The following is a 14,540-nucleotide window of genomic DNA, read 5'->3' as shown; positions in this document are numbered from 1 at the left end:
GAATGTTACGTGTATATACCAGGGGAGGATCAGCAGGATGCTGCTTTAGCTGCCACTTGTCTCCCTCTGGCAGCGCTGTCATAGAATCATGGGATCATGGAATGGTTTGGGTTGGAAGTGATTCCTTAAAGCCCATTCTGCCCCAGCACCCTGCTGTGAGCAGGGACACCTTCCACTATCCCAGGTTGCTCCAAGCCCTGTCCAACCTGGCCTTGGACACTGCCAGGGATCCAGGGGCAGCCACAGCTTCTCTGGGGAACCTGTGCCAGGGCCTCCTCACCCTCACTGTAAAAAACTCATTTCTTCTATCTAATCTAAACTGACTCTCCTTAGTCTAAAACCATCAAGCCTTGTCCCTTTTGTCCCCGTCTGTCTTACAGGCCCCCTTCAAGTACTAAAAGACTGCATTAAGTTCTCCCTGGATCCTTCTCCAGGTGAACACCCCCAGCTCTCCCAGCCTGACTCCAGCCCTTGGAACATCTCCATGTCCTCCTCTGGACTCTCTCCAGCATCTCCACGTCCTTCTGCTGTTGGCCCCATGGCTGGAGGCAGCTCTGCAAGAAGGGTCTCACCTGAACAGGGCAGAGGGGCAGAACCTCCCCCTCCCCTGCTGCCCATGCTGGGGGATCAGCCCAGGGCATGGGAGTTTCTGGGATTGAGAGCACATGGCCAGGGAATGTCCAGCTCTCACCCACCAGTTTGTGACACTGAGCTCTCTAGGAAAGGTGCGGAAGGTCCCAAATGTTCTCTATTGCAAAGCCAGGTCACAGCCATGGTAAGAACTGCCTCTAAGACAGTGTGAGGAATGTTTGGTTAACCTTTCCAATTCCACCCTTTCTCTTTTATTTGAGAATTTTTGGATTTTTATTTTAGCAATGCAATTGACTGGTAAGTGGTATTGGTGACTGCCAATAGTGTTAGTCCTTGCTGATCATAAAATCATGGAATCACTGAATGTTTTGGGTAGGAAGGGACCTTAAAGACCATCTTGATCTATTCCCTGCCATGGGTTGGGAATCTCCCACTAGACCAGGTTGTTCAGAGCCTCATCCAGCCTGGACTTTAAACAACTGAGTGTGGTTTGTTCTCACAGCTGGACTAGGTGCTTCACTTCCAGTTCCTTACAAGTTCCTAAAATATGTTCAGATCCTCAAGTGTTACATGATAAAACCTGGATACCAATTCCCCGCTAAGTAGAAATTTAAATTATGTGAATCCCATATTTGTATGGATTGGACAGAAATGTTACATTTAAATCACTTTACACCTCCTGACAAATTTTAGAATTAGTATGGTATTGCGACGTGCATTAGCGAACTTCATCGTCCCTGTTATCTAGATCTTACCTGTGGTGACAGGGTTTATTCAGCTCTCCTCAGGCTCCCTTTAATCTCCTGAGAGCTGCAGCTGTTTTCATTTATTACTGTGCATCAAAAAGAACCTGTCTGCTCTCTCTGCTTCCCCCAAAATGCCTTTGTGGGACACCATTTCAATGCCATCAGCTGAACCAGTGACGCTGGATGCTTGGTCCGGGGGTCACCTGGGGAGTGGGGCTGACCAGGAGGGGGTGACTCCAGGATTTCCATCCTGCCTGCCTTTTCTGGAAGTGCTTGCAGCTTTCCTATTAAACAAAACATGGGATAATCCCCTCAGTCCTGCTCCTCGAGGAGCTGGTTACCCCATAGGAGGGGACTAACGAGACTTCCTCAGCCAAGGAAGGTGGTGAGCAGTGCAGGGAACTGCGTTTGTCCCCTTGGAAAAGCATTAACAGCTCAGGCCTCCAGTTTGATGGACTTCTTCGGTGCTTTTCCAAGCTGGGATTTAGGAAAAGCAGCTACACAGCGTTTCCTGCTTCCCCCCATGGGATTCCAGTGATTTAATTGGCTCTGAAGGGCAGGGGTGTATCTCACAGAGAGGCTGGCTGCTGTTGTCAGTGTGCCACGCTGCTCCTTGGAGCTCAGTGAAAAATAAACTTATCAGGCAATGCTTCCCCTTCCAAGCAGGGTGAGGATTGGCCCCTGTGCCAATGGGAAGTGTGGGTAACATCCAGTTTTTCTGTTCTTCTGGGTCGCTAGAAAAGCCAATGTGGATTCACTGTGAGAGGAAGTGGAGCTGGATTTCACACCTTGACTGAGGTAAGGTAATATTCCTTGTAAAATTATTCCCCTTCCCACAGTTCCTGATGCTTGCTTTTTTATAACACAATCAATGAATCCCAGAATGGTTTGGGTTAGAAGGGACCTTAAACTTCTCCCTGGATCCTTCTCTTCTGCAGGAGAACACCCTCAGCTGTCCCAGCCTGGCTCCAGAGCAGAAGGAACCTTCAGAGCATCTCTAGACTCAGTCCAACAGGTCCATGTCCCTCTTGTGTTGGAGACCCCAGAGCTGGAAGCACTACCTCAAGTGGGGTCTCATGATGCTGTAAACCTCCCTCAAACCTCCGAATGTAGCAGAATACTTTCTTGTATTTAATGCTGTTGTTACAGAATTGTTAATTAAATGCATGACCTTTTATGTCAAACCAAATTTAGACAGGATGGTGCACAAATCCAAACATTCCTGGGTTTCCCTCCGGAAGAAAGTCAAGGAAAAGGTGACTGGTGGCTGGTGACTGCAGCTTCTTCCGTCTCCCTCTGGGTGAAACGTCAACCCAAGCATTGCCTGTTTCCAATGTGGGCTGCTACACTTTGGTGTCTTCTTCTCTCCTTGGTCCTTCCTGTAGGCAAAGTACTGCAGAGAAATCGCCTTCCCCTGATTCCCTGCTGATCTTCTGAGATCCCCTATGTCCCGGTCTCCTAAAGCTCTGTCCACACCAGGTCTCCTTGCTTTTTTTTCCTTTTTCATCCTGAGGACAGAATTTCCATTTTATTCCCGTTGTTTATGGCGTGAACCTTGGAGTTGTCCTGTGCAGGGGCAGGTGTTAGATTTTGATGAACCTTGTGGGTCCCTTCCATCAATGGATGTTCTTTAATTCTGTGTTGGTGACACCTTTGCAGCCCTTCTCTTCTCCCCATGCACCACACGGGATTCTGATTTTTGTGTCGTTTTGCACTCAGTAACCCTTCTGCCCCTGCCTTGGCTCCACTTCAACCATCATTTGTTCCACTTTGGTCCTGAGTGAGAACGTAGTCTCAGAATGGTTTGGGTTGGAAGGGACCTTAAAAATCATCTAATTCCAGTCCCCTGCCAGGGATCCTCCTATCCTGTGACTTTGTCCTCTCCTAGATCAGTTTCTCTTGGCAGGAGCAGGCTCCAGTTTCAGACAACAACATAGAATTTTCACCTGTTTTGGGGAAATCTCTTCACCTGGCCACTTGGCATTATGTGTAAAGAGTTGGGGCATAAATACTATTTATTCCATAATGGAGCAAAACTCTTTTTTATAGGATAACTCTTTCTTTCTTTCTTTCTTTCTTTCTTTCTTTCTTTCTTTCTTTCTTTCTTTCTTTCTTTCTTTCTTCTCTCTTTCTTTCTTTTCTTTCTTTTCTTTCTTTCTTTCTTTCTTTCTTTCTTTCTTTCTTTTTCTTTCTTTCTTTCTTTCTTTCTTTCTTTCTTTCTTTCTTTCTTTCTTTCTTTCTTTCTTTCTTTCTTTCTTCTCCCACCGTATTAAAAGCATCACCAATTTCCCTTCTTGGTTTTTAAATGCTTTTAATTAATTACGCTTTGCACAGGTCATTTAATAACTCAGGGGAAGGATGAGATTTGCCCAGCTTGACGTGGACGCTGGAAGTCTCTCATCTCAATGGCAAAATTATCACGTGGCTGTTTCAGACAGCATCTCAGAATTAAGTCTGGCTATTCTGAAGTCCTGGTTCAGGCACACTCTGTGCTTTCTGATATGGGCAATCACCAACATTTCCAGCTTTGCCAAGTGCTCTTATCATTTCTTCCATCTGCCAGCGCACACTATATTTCTGAATCTGTTAATTAAGGAACTGAAGTTTTGCCCTAAGACACCAGAGTAACTGGTTCAGTTTCTTTGCAGGGAAAACTGATGCCTGCCTTGTCCATAATTACCTAAATTGTTGAGGAAAAAAAATGATTCTGCTTTCATGTTGATTCACTTTTGTGATTTCACTGCTGGGGCTAAGTGTGGCACCCATTTAAATTATCTCCTGCTCTCATTTTACTCAAGACATGTTATTTGCTAACAAAGATTCAATATGGAAAAACTGGAAGGTGACAACTACCTCCTTCATCAATGCAAATGACAATAATCTCCTCTCCTCCACTGTGTAAATATAAACACTGAATCATCCCAGACAGAAATACCCTCCTGCATTTAGAAATATGAATGTGCAAAGGAGACACCTGCTCTCATTTATGGTGTCATAAAGCTCAAGTTTATCTAGTGATTCCATGGCAGATCATTCAGGAGATCAGCAGCAGTGTGGACACAGACTAAAAGTGTCCCCAGTGTTTATTACACGAATATGGACATTCTTCACCTTTTAGTTACACTTGCACTTGGAAAGAGAAGATTAATTTTCCTTCTTGTCAAATTATTGGAATTATTTATTTTAGAAACCAGCCCATACAATTCCACTATAATTTATTTTTTTTCTAATAGCTCTTTGATTTTATCAACAGCCTCTATATAGCTTCTAAAGCAACATCAAACCATCCACAAGCATTCATCTCTTGGACTAAATGCTGTTGGGTGTGCAGTGGCTTCTGCTGAGGGTGATCTCTGGGTGTTGCTCCTTTTTGCCGCAAACTCAACTGATGGAAGAGCAGGTGGAAGCCTTTACATCAGGCTTCTAGGTATTCAGTTCTGTAGTTGACAGCACTTGAGTTCAACCATAAAATCCCAGAATGGTTTGGGTTGGAGGGGAGCATAACGATCATCCCCTTCTACCCCCTGCCATGGATACGGACTCCTCCCACTACCCCAGGGTGCTCCAAGCCCTGTCCAACCTGGCCTTGGACACTTCCAGGGATTCAGGGGCAGCCACAGCTTCTCTGGGAAACCTGTGCCAGGGCCTCCCCACCCTCACAGGGAGGAATTTCTTCACAATATCCCATCTAACCCTGCTCTCTGGCAGTTTAAAGCCATTCCCTCTTGACCAACTTTTGAAGAAGACTATGAAAGTTTGTGACCTCCAGAGGATCTGCTGATGGCAGCGACCTCTTTGCTTCCTGAATTTCCATGAATCCTCTTTGTAACACTGGGCAAACTTCATCCAAATGTGTATTTAACAGGAGCATTGCAGACCTACAGCCCCCTGCCCCCTGTGACAGACCCTGCGCAAGAGGAGCATCCCCAGGGCTCAAACTTCCTGAGCCCCACTCAGGGCTGTTGGACGAGCCTGCAAGTGTGGACACCTCTGTGGGGTCTGAGTCTAAAAGGTATTTTGGTAGATGTGAGGGTCCAGCTGTGGTGTAAAACATCTCTGAGGAGCTGAGAATGCAAAAACTTGGTCAAAATTCTCAAACAAGAGAAGAAAACCCTGCCAGAAAAATCTCCCTGGGTTGGGTTTGGCTGCATTGTGCAGTAACCCAGCAAAGCAGAGCACCGGGGCAGTTCTGCTGAGTTACTTTTTCCATAAGAATATTAAACCCAAATGCATGAAATAATACCATCCTTCTTCTCAGAGACTGTATCACAGAATCACGAAATGGTTTGGCTGGAAAGGACCTTGAAGATCATCTCATTCCAAACCCCTGCTGTATGCAGGAACACCTTCCATGGACCAGCTTCTTCTAAGCCACTGTTTCCCAAACAAACTTAATCAATAAACCTGCACATGGCTCCATGAGTCTTGCAGAGAACACAAAAGTTAATGACTCCAAAGGCTACCCTTCTCTCACCCTGCTGAAAATCCAGATTCTCTGGTCTCTGCTGGCTTCTCTTTTCATTCCTCCTCGTGCTTTGAGCCATTCTTTTCTCCACGAGGATGTGTTTAGATGCTCGCCTTCTAATCAGCCGCAATTACAGCCTTTTCCAGGACCTTCTGTTGCCAAATTGGGGTGGGGAAGAGAGAGAAGGTTTTAAGAAATAAGAGAGAGAGGCTAATGCTTGCAAAGACATATGTGTTTAGTGTTGTTGGCAGATTTGTAAACTTATTAGTGCCTCCACACACCATGTAATTAAGATCTACTGGTAATTAGTCAATAGTTAAAAATAGGGGTTGGTATTGTGCTGCTGAAAACGCCTACAAAATAATGTGTTCCCTGCTCTCAAGATGCAGTTAGTGTCTCTAAAAAAATGTTAATTTAAAAAATATGTATTTGTTTCAGAAGCTGATTTTTTTAGCAAAGGAGATTTCAGTGAGTTTTTGTGTGTGTGCATGTCTACATCCAGCCTATTTATCTTTCAACCTTTATGTGTGTTTGTGTGATGTCCAAAGAGCCTGACTGCATGTTTTGTCTTGGATAAAAATGTTAAGCCACAAAACTGCAGACTCGGCACAGCCGTGGAGAGGGAAGAGGAGCTGCTCTCATTTGTTGATTTCCATTGGAATAAACCTGCTCATCAAAGGAAATTGTTCAGAAATCCATGGGAATGGCAGATGTGCAGTGCCGTGGGGCAGATGTCTGGTGTTTGGAGAGCCATGTGTGTATTTTCTAAATATTCAGGGATTACCACAGTCTATGGATATAATCCTTTAGTAACCTGGAATGCCAAAGACAGCACAAAAGCTCTCGTGCCTTGTTGCAAAAAATTTGGCCAAACCACCCTGGGAGAGCAGGTTAGAAGTCACTTGTCTTTATCCCATGGAAGAAGACCCAAAAGAGGTGATGTGGGTTTTTTTAAGGTTTCTTAACTCCTGCTGTATAAAGTGCTCCAGAGCTGTGAGAGTGGCTGGTGATATTCTGAAAGGACGTCTCATTTGGCTGTCATAAGCAATCTGCGGTGATTTGTTGTGCAGACAGGCGTTTGTCTCAAGTAATCCAAAGGGCTTATTGTGATTGCTTGCTAGATCCAAGGAACGTAGAGTCGACTCGATGGGGGATTCATTTATTATGCTCCCAAACCTCTCCTAAATCTTTCCTTATGCCATGTCAATGGATTTGTCAGGCCACCCTCAGACAGCAGCGATGCACTGGTTGGGGAGATTTACCTTTGCCAAGCAGAGCTGGTTGCTGTGTTGATAGGGCTGCTTCTGAAGTGCCTGTGGAGATGGGAATTCTGATCCAGGAAAGAACCTGGACTTTGTTTCGTGCTCTGGAGAGAAGCACCTGTTGTTGACATTAAGAGAAATAAACCCTACTCCAAATCCAGGGTGAAGCAGGAAAGACCAAGCCTGCACCATCCTACCAAGGACAACCAAGGTATTTCACAGGTTGTTCGTGATACCACATGAGTTCATGGAGTCCCAGAGTAATGGAATGGGCTGGGTTGGGTTGGAAGGGACCCAAAACCCCACCTCACCGCAATCCCCTGCCATGGGCAGGGACACCTTCCACTGTCCCAGGTTGCTCCAAGCCCCATCCAACCTGAACTCAGACACTTCCAGGGATGGAGCAGCTGCAGCTTCTCTGGGCAACCTGTACCAGGGCTTCCCCACCCTCACAAGGAACAATTTTTTTCCCAGTATCCCATCTAACCCTGCACTCTGTCAGTGTGAAACCTTGTCCTGTTTCTCCAGGCCCTTGTAAATGGTGTTTCTCCAACTTTCCTGTTGGCTCGTTTTAGCCACTGGAAGGCCACAATTATGTCACCCCAAAGTCTTCCCTCTTCCAGGCTTCACAGTCCCTACTCCCTCAACCTTTCCTCTCAGAAGAGGTGCCCCATCCTCTGGCCATTTTGATGCCTCTTTTGGACTCACTCCAATCCCTGTCTTTCCTGTGCTGGGGACACCAGGTGAGGTCTCACCTGAGTGGGGCAGAGGGGCAGAATCTCTCCCCCTCCCCTGCTGCCCACACTGGGGATCAGCTCAGGACAGGGGGCTTTCAGGGCCAGGGCATGTCCAGCCTCTCACCAGCAGCCCCAGATCCTCCCAGGACTGCTCTTGATAGGTGACATCTGGAAAGCCCTCTGAGCATCCCTGCTACCCAGACACCTGGCATTGGTACCTTGGAGTTCACAGTAGGATTTATAGAAATGTTTCTCTGATGCTGAAAATTAATTTCATTTTCATTGTGTTCAACTGTGGTATTTACAGAGTGAGTTTTCTGCTCAAAAACCTGAATAGCCATTGAAACTTCTTTTCAAATAACTTTTTCAGGTGTGAATGTGTCCATCCTCTCACACTTTCTCGAGTCCTGTTTCCTTGGTTAAGAGCGGCAGTTAACCAGCGCATGGCAAATACTTTGGGAATGTTATAAAGTTCATTACAGAGAACCCATGAGCAGAGCGATGATATATATGATGATAAGTAAAATGTATAGGTGTGCATTTGGGGATGCAGTTTGTTTTTAATCAAACAAAATCACTAAAAAAAAAAAAAAAAAAAAAAAAAAAAAAAAAAAAAAAGAATCCAAATGAATTATATAATCACAGAATGGTTTGGGTTGGAAAGGACCTTAAAGATCATCTCATTCCATGAGCAGGGACACCTTGCTCTAGTGGAGATTGCTCAAAGCCTCATCCTCAAAGCCCATCCCCAAATAAAGTGAAACCAACAATCTTTGAACAAAGAGTGGCTTTAAGAATTCCCCTCTTTGAGAGCTGTGCCTATCATCCACAGCTTTGCCTGGGAGAAGATGTTGATAGGATGTCTTTTGTCTCCTTGGGGTCTAGTAGAAACTGTTGGAGGGATGAAGGAGTTGTTGGAGCAGACAGGAATGATAAAGACACAGAAAATCAGAGATGGGCACTCTGAGGGTATGATCTCCCCAGCCTTGTTTCTTCAAGAAACCAGAAAAACATAAAAAAACCCTTTATTCCCTCATCTCCTTTCTGCTTCACTTCTTCCAGCTCTTTTATAAATTGCCATCCCCAAATCTCACTGTCCAGCCTGGGCTCACTCGGGACTCAAACACATCCTGCAGCATCACCCTGGGGTAGGTGCACATTTCTCCTGGAGCAAATCTCCATTTACCAGCTGATCAGCCACCACTGGGGAGCACCAGTTGATCCCCACTCATGCCAGAGCTTGGGAAGAAGTCACTTCATGAGAACTGCTGGGGCGTGAAGACCTCCGGGACACGCAGCTGCCAAGGCTGGACAGTGACAAACCTCTCCAGAGGGACTCGGGACATCTGCGCAGCCTGCAAAATCCTGGAGGACTCAAGGACTGGGAATAGGAAACGACTGCTGGACTGTTCCAGAATGTGAACTAGGAAGAAAAAGCCCATTTGAGGCAAATGGCAACAAGTTCAAGGAGTCCTCTGGTGTGAAAATGTGTGGAAAGTGGAATTATTAAAGACAAATAAGTGTTTTCCTTGATCTTACTTTTCTTATGGGACCTTGCTAAGGGCCAGTCAACAGTGGGGAGAAAATGTGAGGTGAATCCTTGATTTCACAGGATCGTACAGGTTGGGAAAGACTTCAAAGGGCATCAAGTCGAAACTTGGACCACTTTGTCAACTAAACCAGAGCATTCAGTGTCACTTCCCGCTGTTCCTTGAACGCCTCCAGGGATGGTGATTCTACCATCTCACCTATCCCAATTTTTAACAACCTATTTTGTAAAGAAAGTCCTCCTGAAGTGCTAAGATTTGAAGCAATCCAGCTGCTGTAATGCTCCTGAGGCACCCTGCTCCCTGGGAGGAGTCACAAAACCAGGATGGCCCAGGGTGAGGAGAGGCCGGAGCAGCCCCCGTGCTCCTGTCCCTGCAATACACAGCCCGTCGGGGTTTGCTTCCCAGCAATGTCTCGTCTTCTCAGTTTGGAGTTTTTGCTTTGAAAGGCAGTTCTGGTGACTCTGATTTGTGGTGACAGCAACTTCAGTGGCATTTAAAGAGACTGGAAGGAAGAGATAAATAAGCTTGAGGATTGCTTAATAAAGCAGTGGAAGGATTGTTCTTCCCTGTGAGGTTCCTGAACTCGAAGCCAGGCGTGGGAATTCGTCTCGCCTTGTTTTAGCCATCTAGAAGCTGGACATCTTCCTTGTCCAAGCTGATCCTTCAGAGTTCCTCTGGAGGATTTGGAGAGGATGCCAGCACAGATAGAAGGCAATTCCTCTCCCAGTTTTAGGCATGTATTTTGGGACAGGAGGAACCATGCTCTGGAGGTGCCCATCCTTTTTCTGCTGACTGCACAGAGATTTAACTTTTAGAGACTTGAAATTAGGCAAGGGCAACACAGACCAGAGTGACAAGAACTTTGGTCAGAGATGGATCCTTTGTTTAGATGATACTTTTTGAGTCTTGCTTCTCCGGTTGCTAGAGAGCCAGGAATGGTGAGTTTGGTCTTTGGGAAGTGTCACAAGCTGCTCCTTGTGGCATCTCCCATGGGAAACCCAGCCAGAACCAGAGAAACACACCCCCTGCTCTGCTCAGGGGATGGGCAGTGCAGGACAGAGGGAATCCCATGGAGGTCAAGCAAAGCTGGAGGACGGCAAGGACTCCTCAAAGAGAAGTGTGAGGCACTCAGTTCTCTGGTGGTTAGGCTCATCAGAAGGGGCACGAGGGAGTCTGCGGCACAAACGCTCAGGTTGAGTCTCGGAGAGGATAACGAGCTCTGGCATTTTTAGGGCAGAATAGAAAGAAGATAAAAAAAAAAAAAAAGAAAGAAGAAGCTGAAACAGCAGCAAACAATAACTCTTGATCTAAATCTTACAGATCACTGTACTTGCAGTGGGGCTGCTGTCCAGGTAAAGACTGCACAACTGGGCCTGCTGAATGAGACCCCAAAAGTTCTTAGTTGTCCTTCCACCACCAGCAGAGATTGTGCGGGCTTGACTAATCTCTCTGCAGCACCTGTAATATTTCACCCTAAGAGAGGAAAGAATTCCCATCCCTCTGAGACATTCCCATCCCAGTCCTGTTGCTGTGGACTCCCTGTCCCTGGAGATGCTCAGTCCCAGGCTGGGTAAGGACCTGAGTATCCTGATTTAGAGGAAGGTGTCCCTGCCCATGGCAAGGGGTTGGAACTGGATGTTCTTTAAGGTCCCCCCTCAACAGAAAACATTCCACAATTCAATAATTCAATAAAGAGAGACTTAATTCATAGACCTTAACATGATGATCAGTCCTGGCAATATCAGAGGGAATGGTTTTAATTTAGGAGAGGTTTAGTTCAGAGATCAGGAAGGAATTGTTCCCTGTGAGGGTGGTGAGGCCCTGGCACAGGATTTCCAGAGAAGCTGTGGCTGCTCCATCCCTGGAAGTGTCCGAGGCCAGGTTGGACGGGGCTTGGAGCAGCCTGGGACAGTGGAAGGTGTCCCTGCCCATGGCAGGGGTCAGACTAGATAAGCTTTTAAGTCCATTCCAAGCCAAACCATTCAGTGATTCTATGATCCTGCTGGTCCCACTTAGGACAGGTCAGAAATCCCCCCAGGAAATCTCCAGATGGGAATGGCACTCGTTGCTCTCTCAAGTCACCGCGGCACAAGGTGCTGCGAGGATGCAGCACGCCCGGAGTGTGGCTGTTCATTAATTAACATTCCAGGGAGAAGCCGCCGGTTCCACTCCCGTGAGCAAGTTTCCCTCCTCGGTGTGGCTGCAGCTGCCAGCTGCCAGGAGGATTGGTGCAAGGTGGTGGGGCCAGCAGGGTGAAAGGCAGCAAACTCCTGTTTTCAGGAGATGGGGTAGTGTTGTGACACTCCAGGGAGAAGCACACACCCCATTCCTTGCTCCAAGTTCCTCACAGGGAGTCCAACAACCCTGGATTGCTCATGTGTGCTTTCAGGATATCGTGTACACCGCTGCTTCCACCTCCTTGTCAGCAGCTCTTTTACCACTTCTTGATTAAACAAAACATTTAAATCCTTATCCCTTATCATGTCTCGATCCTGAGACGTGTCTGTGTGGCAGAATATTCAAACCAGCTCCCGGTGCCACTTGTTTCCAGGAGCACAGATGGGCTCCAGGTTAATTTTAGGTGGAATATTTTGCTGAATCAGATCTTCCCCTGCAAAGGATAACTTCCTAGGTACAGAGGGCAGTGCAAGGAGACGTCACTGTCTCTGCAGGAGACACAAGCTAACACTGATTTTGCAGGAGAAAATGTGCATGGAGGGACGTCACAGCTTCCTCCTGAGCCTGTAAGTCTGCCTTGAATTGCTTGATAGGGTTGTTGATAGAGTGTGGCTTGGGAGCTGGAACTCACCTGAGGGTCGAAGCCATGACAGCCATCCAGCTTCAGGAGGGATCTCAGTGTTTTCAATGCATTTCCTATTCCTGGTGTTCATTCATCCATCCAGGCTTGCGTGGGCCTCAGTCAGTCCACTCCTTGGATTTTTCCTGCCACATGGGAATGTATTCACCTCTGAATTTCCCATCTAAAGCTCTTGAACCATGGCTTGTGTCTCAACACCTGAGTTGTGCCACAAGCTCCTTTTGGAGGCATCCCTACTGGGAAGCAGAATTATGCAGTCATGGAATGGTTTAGGACAGAAGGGACATTAGAGATCATCTTGTTACAACACCCTGCCATGGGCAGGGACACCTTCCACTATCCCAGGCTGCTCCAAGCCCTGTCCAACCCAGCCTTGAACACTTCCATGGATCCAGAGGCAGCCACAGCTTCTCTGGGCACCCTGTGCCAGGGCCTCAGCACCCTCTGAGCAAACAGTTCCTTCCTGACTCTTCCCTCTGTCAGTTTGAAGCCTCTCCACTTGTCCTATCACTCCATGCCCTTGCCAAAAGCCCCTCTCCCTCTTTTTTATGAGCTCCCATTAATTACTGGAAGGTCACAATGGGGTCTCCCTTTCCAGACTGAACAACCCCTGCTTTTTCAGCCTGTTTTCCTCGGAGAGGTGCTCCAGCCCTCAGATTATTTCTGTGACTCCCCTGTGCCAGTTTCCCAGGACCTCTCCTTTTTCCTTCGGAAGAGGCTGGATGTGGCCCCAAAACACTCTCCCCAGCCTGGCTGTGTGGGTTTTGTGGACAGAGATGAAGGATGGTTGTCACAGCACTGCAGCAAAACCTGTTTTCCGTGGTTTCCCCTGTACTTTCCGCCGGAGCTCAGGGAATTGTGGATCCAGGTGCGTTTGACAGTGTGAAGGCAGAGTAACAGTCTGGCAGCTGGGCCCTGCTGGGAAATCCTGTGCCTGCCTGGTGCTGGCTCCTGACGTCAGGGAGCTGCAATCATCACCAGAGGTGATGCCTTCACTTCCAGGTGCTTCTGCTCTTTCAGCTGTTTGCCTCCCAAAATCGCTCTTTATTGCTGCGTGTGAAAACCTCCTGAACTGTGCGAAATTACTGCGGATCAGATGGGAGCGGATTCCTGCCGCTGGCTTTCAATAGGATGTTTCAATAGGATATTTCAGTAGGGTATTTCAGTAGGGTATTTCAGTAGGGTATTTCAGTGGGGTATTCCAATAGGGTATTTCACTGCACTCTGCTTGCTGGGAAACATCCATTTCTGCTCCAGCCTGTGCTGACCTGCAGAAATCACAGCTTTCACGGCCTCCTGATGCAGAGCTTGGGCCCTGTAATCTAAGATGTAGCCCCTTGGATGTTCAGGTTTGAAGGGCACTGATTTGGGGTCCCCTGTACCCCCACAGTGGGCATTTTTGTCTGAGCATTTTTCATATTATAGCTGGATGCACTTTTATCCAAGATGCTGCTTGTCTGTGCCCTCTTCTTCCCTCCAAGTATTCCAAAAAAAGAAATTGTTCCCTGTGAGGGTGGGAGGCCCTGGCACAGGGTGCCAGTGGAGCTGTGGCTGCCCCTGGATCCCTGGAAGTGTCCAGGGCCAGGTTGGACAGGGCTTGGAACAGCCTGGGATAGTGGAAGGTGTCCCTGCCATGTCAAGGCATTGGAACAAGATGACCTTTAGAGTCCCTTCCATCCCAACCCATTTTATGATTTTAAGATTTTAAGATTATAAGGATCTTAAGTACTCTTCAGTGCCTTTCTTTTTCTTTTTCTTTTTCTTTTTATCTTTTTCTCTTCTTCTTTTTTCTTCTTTTTTTTTTTTTTTTTTCTCTCGCATATGTTGGAAATCTTATTTTTATCCGTGATTTATCCGCATAAATACACATAGATCCCAATCCTTGACTCCCATCAATGCACCCGTCAGGATGTTATGTTTCCTCTCTGGTTTGCCACAGACCCATAGAATATTCTGAGCTGGAAGGGATGCACTAGGACCATGAAATCCAACTCCTGTCCCTGCACAGGACACCATGGCTGGGCTTTTCACTGACATGGAAACCAGTAATGGCTTGTCCTGGGAGGGAGGTCAGTGTCTCAGTGTTGGCTGAGGATGGAATTGCAGAATCACAGAACGGTTTGGGTGGGAAGGACCTGAAAAACCATCTCATTCCACCCCCCTGCCTCGGGCAGGGACACCTTCCACAGAGCGAATTGCTCCAAGCCCTGTCCAACCTGGCCTGGAACACCTCCAGGGACGGGCAGTCCACACCATCTCTGGGCACCTATGAGGACTCCTTCATCATTCCTCACTCCTGAGCAGGGCAAAGCGTCACCTGCAGTCTCCCAGGATATTTCAGACTCCACTGCGTAAGTGCCCTGTGGTGCTC

This window comes from Hirundo rustica, chromosome 3, assembly GCF_015227805.2.
Source record: "Hirundo rustica isolate bHirRus1 chromosome 3, bHirRus1.pri.v3, whole genome shotgun sequence".
Classification (NCBI taxonomy): Eukaryota; Metazoa; Chordata; class Aves; order Passeriformes; family Hirundinidae; genus Hirundo; species Hirundo rustica.
The sequence above is the reverse complement of the archived record's forward strand: the minus strand, read 5'-3'. Positions refer to the sequence as shown.